General features: G+C 43.1%; 1 long non-coding RNA gene across 1 annotated transcript; it reads left to right on the top strand.

Moving 5' to 3' along the window:
- Nucleotides 1-336: 336 nt before the first annotated feature.
- Nucleotides 337-5,127, top strand: LOC135111860 (uncharacterized). Its single transcript, XR_010273928.1, has 4 exons — nt 337-612; nt 1,784-2,140; nt 3,848-4,049; nt 4,177-5,127. It is a non-coding gene; the product is annotated as an uncharacterized LOC135111860 (long non-coding RNA).
- The last annotated feature ends 3,406 nt before the right edge of the window (nt 5,128-8,533 follow it).

The raw sequence follows: 8,533 nt of genomic DNA, 5'->3' as shown, positions 1-8,533 counted from the left end.
TTGCATATCTTCTGATGCGATATAAAAAAAGTACTAGAAAATCAAAATCATTAATCTTTCTTACCGAGAGAGAGAGAGAGAGAGAGAGAGAGAGAGAGAGAGAGAGAGAGAGAGAGAGAGAGAGAGAGAGAGAGAGAGAGAGAGAGAGAGAGAGAGAGAGAGAGAGAGAGAGAGAGAGAGAAATCATTGAATCGAACTGAATTCATTTAATCCCCTCAGATTACATAAAAAAAAATATGGAACACAACTCCCACAGTATCTATAAAATCATGCAAAAATAAACAATATTATATAAACTAAATACAAGAGAGTAAGAAGTTAGACCGTGTGTGTGTGTGTGTGTGTGTGTGTGTGTGTGTGTGTGTGTGTGTGTGTGTGTGTGTGTGTGTGTGTGTGTGAGTGGTCCAGACAGACGGACACAAACACCTGCACACTCAGGCCCGGCCGCCTCACACGTGTCATCGCGGGTAACACACCTTCATTTCCCCGCGCCTGGCTTGGGGCCGCGGCGTGCAGGTAAAAAGACACAGTTCACCTCCTGATTACTCTGCTCGCCTGCACAGCCTCGCCTAAGCGTTCGTGGCTAGTGGGAATGTTACCTGTTCCGTCCAGGTGTGCTTCTCTTACCTGTGGATAATTACGTGTCTGTTCTGTTACCTTGATTCTGTTGAACCTATGTGTGCAATTTCGCTTCAAAAATTGTGGTAGACGGATGGACAGAGATGCGGAGATAGACAGATGCACGGAATATATATATACCAGTACTTGACGATCCTTGTCTTCTTCACATTACAAGACTGCAAGGAAATTGTCAAGAAATACGAGTAGTGAAACGTTTAGATCATTTCTTACCCCCCATGATATTATAGTGTTAATTTCAGGTGCACAGATTTCAACGTTAATCCTCTCACATAAATATTGACGCGAGGAAATTGATGGAGAGAAATTATCTAAGGATGAATTAGTGAACATCAACGAAATGAGAGATCACAACAAATTGCGTGGATAGGGAGAGGACAGCGTGTTTCTTTAGAAAGTTTTTATCTTATGAGGTGAAGAGGATCCGGATTTTAAAACAATTTAGGCTCCCATAACAACTCTTTTCAAACGTCTCACAAATTATTAGTCAGATTCTCAGGTATGTTTTTCTTTATGACGATGGGAAATACTCGTTCAACTACCAATGCAACCACGAAAATGTATGAAACTTACCGAACATAAGAAAACAAGAGAAGCTGTAAGAAGCGGTGAGGTCTACACGTGACAGTCCCAGCACGAACACACTTGACAGCGCTACTGACATCCACTAGAGCCTGTTAAAGTTGAGATAAAAGACTGAAACGTTTGCGAATGTAGTTCCTGGATTAGATAGGACATCTAGGACAGGAACATTTACATTTCAGCGTATCTAAGTAAGCCGAGAAATAACACGTAAATAACGAATTACGTAAGTCAGGTATATGAAACACTGGACTAGATATATAATCACTACAACCAGGAAGTTTGTGTTTGAGAACGTGGAATAAAAATGGAGGCAAAACAAAAATATCCCAATACATTTCTCCCATTTCCCATTACAATCTTCCCATTTCCCTTCTTCTCAACGCCCTTTTTTCTGCCCTGCCATACCTGCCTCCTCCTGCCACGCCACACCACACCCTGTCCCGCCCCGCCCTCGTCCACCACGCCCCTCTCCGCCCCTCCCCGCCCATCCCCGCCCCTCCTCGCCTTGCCCCGGACGTGAAAGAGCAGTGCATCAATCATGACCCGCGGCTGTTTGCAGAGGCTGGGTAATTTGGCGGTTCAGCACGCAGCGTCACGCACACCAATCACGAACGAGGGTCAACCAGCCAATTGTGTTCCCGTCCCGCGCTGGAGACACGACACAGGCAGCCCCGGGACACGCGAGCTGCAGGACCAGCCATCTACAGACACACACACATACACACGAGGAAAGATTACGACCAAAGCTGAAAACAATATCAAAACTCCGCTACCTACACACTCACACACACACACACACACACACACACACACACACACACACACACACACACACACACACACGCGAACAAGACCAAACCCAATATGAAGATACTTCCATCCATGCAAACACAAGGATAAGGAAAGCCAAGACCAGGTAAGTAAATTAGCCAGCTTCTTTCTTATTCTTTGATTTTTTTTGGAAGCCGCAAGTTTTGTTTTGTTTTTTTTCATTGACTACTCCTTGTTTTCGATCTCTTTTCTTTTTCTATTTCCTCCTTCTTCTTCTTTGAGTTGGGCAAAGTTCACATTATGTCACGTTAGGTTAGGTCAAGATGGATTAAGTTAGGTTTAATTTTTAAGGCCGTCGTGGTACAGTGGAATCGCGTGTGCATGGGGTCGATGAGTGTTCAGGCGCACGGGTTCGAATCTTGGCTAATGCCGTAGGTTAGCAAGAGCGTCCACTTGATTAAATTATTCCCAAATGCCAAAACTAAGTCCTTTGTTAGAAGGCACCGCCTCACCACTGATTTATTTAAGAAACCCAGGCGTAAAAACGGAAATAAACGGCCATGTTAGGTTAGATTAAGTTGGATTTGCTCAGGTTAGTTTAGGGACTCAAGTTTGTGACATGACGAATGCGTAAAGGGATTTCTCAGTCTGATAGAACGAAATACGTGATTTGCACAGCATATCGCAAACCCTCATTAGCAAAACGTCTCGCATTGGTAAAATAAAGTAGTGATAATGAAATACTCTAAATACCCCTCTCTCTCTCTCTCTCTCTCTCTCTCTCTCTCGCAAACTGACAAACGTAATTAACAGCAAAGCAAATACGTGCGGCACAGTAACAGCAAACTACTTGATGCAAAATAGGTAAAAGCGGCGGATCTGGACACCTGAGTAAACACTGCTTGATTAACTTAATGAAAACGGTGAATTCAGGTATCAGCAGGTGAGGTCGGCCGTCAGGTAAACACACACGCGCACACAAACACACACACACACACACACACACACACAGGTCTTCAGTAGCTAATTGCATCAAGTTTATAGCTCGAGTGGTTTCAGAGAGAGAGAGAGGGAGAGAGAGAGAGAGAGACTAAGAGACTAAGAAAGAAAACAAAACGAAAATGAGAAGAAAAAGAGCAATAAAAAATAATAAGGAAGATTAAGAGTAAGAGTAAGAGGAGGAGGAGGAGGAGGAGGAGGAGAAAAAGACGAGATAGAGGAGGAAAAGCATCATTACCACCAAATGTGTTCCCACCCTCCATCTCTGTCACACTGTCGACGCCCGTGGAGAATGCTGTTACGGAGGAATAAATCTCCTCTCTCTCTCCCTCTCTCTCTCTCTCTGCCTCTTGTCCAAGCACTCCAGCACTGGCCGTCCTCTGGTGGCGGGGATGAAGAGCGCCCTCGCAGCCCCTGAATTGTGCTTTAACTTCACCTTCTCGTCTTTTTTTTTTGTGCCATATGGTGTCATGTCTTAGGTAATTATAATCTTTATGATGATGATAATGATGATGATGATAATGGTGACGATGATGATGATGATAATGATGATAAGGAGGAGGAGGAGGAAAAATAGGAATGTTTTCACTGTCTTTTAAATATCACAAAGTGTCATGAATTTGATAATGATAATAATAATGAAGGAAAAGGAAGAGGAGCAGGAGAAGAAAAGGAAAAGGAAAGAAAAGAAGGAAGGAGAACCCCGAAGACTCAGCTAACCACACACATTCACTAGACGAAAAACGAACAGCAGGGACAGAGGGTGACAAGAGAGGCAAGGAAGGACAGACAGGGGAGCGGGAAAGGGAGGGACCAGACACCGTCCCTTTAATCTCAATAACTTTCCCTTCAGCCGACAGATCGCTATCACCCACAAGTCACCGGTATCACCACAGCCTCCGGACACCACTAAGTCACCGCGTCCAAGGGTTACAAGAGCCCTAATCAGCCCTCATCATAAGTCTTATCAGTACCGCTGGATGTCCTCAGGTATCCACCACCCTGCGAAGCATTCAAGCCGCCTCATCAAAGAGCTTTAGTGCATAACAACATATGTACGTAAGAAAATAAAAGGAGCGGAAAAGATTGGCCTGCACTAAACTATTCCTGAGTATTTAAGAGTTAATTCCTGCCATCATCAGCCATATATTTATCCAGTCTTTTTTTTTCTCTCTTTTTTAGGTACGATGACCACTGATCTAGGGCAACCTAAACCTTATAAAATAAATCACCCACTGAAGCTGCCAGTCTCCGCAATGAGAAAAAAGAATTAGAAAAAGGATCATCCGAAATTTGAGAAGTGTCTTGAAACAGGTCAAGCTTAAGGTAAGAGGAAATACGGAAGCAGGCAAGGAGTTTCAGAGCTTACCAGAAAAAGGAATGAAAGATTGAGAATATTTTACCTCAAAACACCCTGCCTTTATATGCTCAAATAAAAAAAAAAAAAACTGATATGTAAATCCTAACAAATATCACAGAAAGCGTTTCGGATCCTGCACAATCCCTTTGAAACTTAAGCACCCTGTTCTTTGATGCACAAGGGAATAATAGTACATAGATGCTACCAAAAACTACCAAGAACATATCGGATCTTGTATAATCCCTTTCAAGCTTTCCATTAGCCCTAAAATATCAGAACAACAATGGTATATAAATGCTAACAAGCTAACAAATACTACCGAAAGCGTTTCAAATCTTATATAACCCCTGAAAAACTTCCCTGAACCCTTAGACGCCCTTTAAGGAATGTCAACACCCAGTCAGGAGCCAGGAGAACCCTTGGAGCGTCCCCTTGGAGCGTCCCCTGGTGGGCCTTTCCTTCTGGCAACGAAAACAGAGATGAAAGGATCGGCGATGCGTCTCGATAGAAGCGTCTGATTGGATCTGTGGAATGCATAATCCAATCAATAAGCGAAATTATGCGAGGCGACGTGACTCAGCAGTGACCGTATCAGGACGGCTGGATTTCTTCTGGAGTGTGGCGATGTAGTGTGGTATAGTGTGGTGTGGTGTGGTGTGGTGTGGAGTGGAGTGGAGTCGTATGGAGTGGAGTGGAGTCATATGGAGTGGAGTGGAGTCGTGTGGTGTGGTGTGGTGTGGTAGTGAGATGAACACAGCGGAACGGCGCCCTGATATGTGTACCTCTAACCTCCCCTCCAACACACACACACACACACACACACACACACACACACACACACACATAAAAAAAAATAAAATAATATAAAAATAGAACATAGCATTATCTTCCTTCCTTAAATAAATACCAAGTCCAAAAGGAAATCATGAACTCCGTATATTATGTTACGAGGCGCATCTTAGCTTCAAATATAATCATCGTAATGTCTTTTTATTTTTCGTCAAAGTGTTCACTGTTTTCACTGCACTTCGGACACCGCCTCTCCTGCACCCTTCCTTCCTTCCTTCCTTCCTTCCTTCCTTCCTTCCTTCCTTGGTTCATTGAAGTCTCCCGGTCTCGTTCAACATTTTTTCCTTTCATTATTTTTATATTTATTTGGCCTCGCACCTCCATTTGCGTCTGTCTGGTCGTGTTTATTGCAGCCCGCGTGTTGTCGTTTCTCTCTCTCTCTCTCTCTCTCTCTCTCTCTCTCTCTCTCTCTCTCTCTCTCTCTCTCTGCACACATACACACACACACACACACACACACACACACACACACACACACACACACACGTGCTACCCTACCCTGACTATCTCCGTGCCCTAGTACCACCACCACCACCACCACCACCACCACCTTCACAGAGGCGTCGGGTCGGCCTCCTGACGCTCCCCGGAGACCGAGAGGAGCCGAGAGAAACCCTTTGCTGCCGATGGGGAGTCCCGATAAGGTAGGTCCTTTTGTTTCCAGACTGACAGGTATCCGACAGGTACCCGCGTGATTGACCTGCGGATAACGATAATGATAAACAATTGCATCGTTCCGCCCGTTGCAGCAGGCAGGCGTCGGGAGCTGCTCAGGGGCGTTGTGCTTCACTAAGGGGACGAGAACCTAGGCTCCTTTTTTTTTTTCTCTCAAGGGACGAGTCACTATTTTGTTCTTCCGTTGAATTTGGGCAAGGTTTTCGAGTCAGTGAATGTACCAGAGCGCAGAATTTATGTACTTTTTTTCATTGAAGACACTGTTTTCTACCGTTTGGATCTAGGGGTGTTGTGCGTCACTAAGGAGAGCAGAGTTCAGGACTTTTGTATATTTCTTCTTTATTCTCAAAGGAAGAGATTGTTTTCATTTGTTCTCCAGTTGGATTATGCTTTTTAGGTTTTGTTTACTTCTTTTTTCTTCAAGGGACGAGACTACTTTGCTCTCCTGTTTGGAATAAGAAATGTTTTGAGACTTTAAGGGAAGGAGAGTGTATGCTTCTTTTATTTTTCAAAGGATGAGGCTCCATTTTCGTTCTTCCTGTTGGATTTGAAGATTTTTTTATTTTTTGCTTCATTAAAAGGACGAGTGGCCTTTTTCTTTTTTCAAGGGACGAGACTAAGGACACCAGGGTCGAGAATTTTTGTATTTTCTCTTCTTTTTCATGAGACGAGACACGATTTTGTTCTCGCGTTGGTTGGAAGGAAGATTTTTTGAGTCGAGTACATACCAGAGGAGTCATTTTGTGTTGTCTTCATTATTACAGTTATTTCGTTCTTTTTTTTTATGGTAAAGTCAACTGTCTAAAAGTAGTAGTAGTAGTAGCAGTAACAGTAGCAGTAGCAGTAGCAATTCAGCATCACATCATATAAGAAGAAAAAAAGCAGTCAGCGAGCACTCCCTGATAACAGTCTCACTCATTAGGACAGCACCTTCAGCCGCATTCCTGGAGATAATCAGGTTTAGCCTCGTTAATGCAGGTGGTTATAGACTGGATTATAGACCACCTAATTAATTGTCCCATGAGCTGATGTATGACAGGAACAAGAGCAGGTGAGATGATGAATCGACTCACCTTACCTCGCCTCTCCCAGTCTCACAGTCCCCCTGCTGCTGATTAAAAAGGCAGAGCGTAGGCAGTATTGTTAAGGATTCCTATGATCTATCTGGCTGCCTGGGAACGCTGAGGACCACGCGGGGATATAATCAGCTCCCGAGAAGGCGGAGGGACGCGGTACATGCAAATGATATGCTGCTTATTCTTCCTAACCAAATTTTGTCTTCATTCCGGCGGGTGCGGGGAGAGTGGGGATGTGTGTGTGTGTGTGTGTGTGTGTGTGTGTGTGTGTGTGTGTGTGTGTGTGTGTGTGTGTGTGTGTGTGTGTGTGTGTGTGAAAACCGAAAATAAAATGAGAAAGATTAAAGAAAAAGAGAAATTAAAAAGAAAATGAGAAAGATTAAAGAAAAAGAGAAATTAAAAAGAAAATGAGAAAGGAAGACCGAAGTAACAGAAAATGAACGGAAAAGAAAAAAATGAAGACGGTACAAGAAACGGAGGAAAAAAAATGAAGTACTAAGGACAAAAATAGAAAAAAAAATATAGCAAAAAATAAATATAAGCAGAAGGAAAGTACAAGAAGCAAGAAAGAATAGCAAAGAGAGAATAAAACAATATCAAAGCACACAAGGAAAGTGAACAGTAAGAAAAAAAAAAAGACAGACGAATTAAAAAACAAAAGAGTAACCAGCACACTAAATAACCACCCAGCGGAACACCTCGAAAAATCAACGAGCTAACATACATGAGGACCATTAAAACGAGACAATAAGAAAACGAACAATGAGTAAGCAAAAACAAAACAAAATTACAGAAAAGGAGGCACCAGCACTCTAGATACACACCACCAGACCAAAAATAACATCAACGTGCCTACCCAGACATCAACAGCATCATCATCATCAGCTAAGAGAAGAGAAGCGGGAGGAGAGAGTAGAGCAGGCAGGAAGGGACAGCGGAGGGACGTGATAGCCACAAGAGAGGTGAGACGATTATGTCCGATGTGTATCAGTGTGACGTGTGTGTCTGTGCGTCACTATGTTTGTTTGTTAATTCGTCCCGCCTCACCGTAACTCCACCGCAGATAATATAACGCCGTTCCAGTGTCATCGTATATTGAGGGAAAGGCTGAGGGCTAGTGACACTCTCTCTCTCTCTCTCTCTCTCTCTCTCTCTCTCTCTCTCTCTCTCTCTCTCTCTCTCTCTCTCTCTCTCTCTCTCTCTCTCTCTCTCTCTCTCTCCGTCATTCCCCCCAATTCTATTTTTTTTCTCTCACTCATTTTCTTTCATCTCTTTCGTTTTCTTTTTCTTCTTCCTACCTTTCTCGTAGTTTTTTTTTCTTCCTTATCTTTTCTCTCTTTTTGGTTTGTCACGATTCTCCCGCTATACCGTGGAGAAAAGAGAGACAAGAAATAACAAGAGATAACAAAAAATGACAGGAAAATTAAGAAAAGAGAGAAAGACAAATACAAATGCTCGTACGTGTGAGAAGGAAGACCATGGAAAAGAAAATATGAGAAAAAAAAAGGAGAGAAGGTACAACAATGAATAAAGGAAATGAGAAAGTTGGAGAAGGCTTAAGGAACAATATTAAAAAGTT

The sequence above is a fragment of the Scylla paramamosain genome, chromosome 22, assembly GCF_035594125.1.
Source record: "Scylla paramamosain isolate STU-SP2022 chromosome 22, ASM3559412v1, whole genome shotgun sequence".
NCBI classification, from domain to species: Eukaryota; Metazoa; Arthropoda; class Malacostraca; order Decapoda; family Portunidae; genus Scylla; species Scylla paramamosain.
This window is presented reverse-complemented; position numbering and strand designations above follow the sequence as displayed.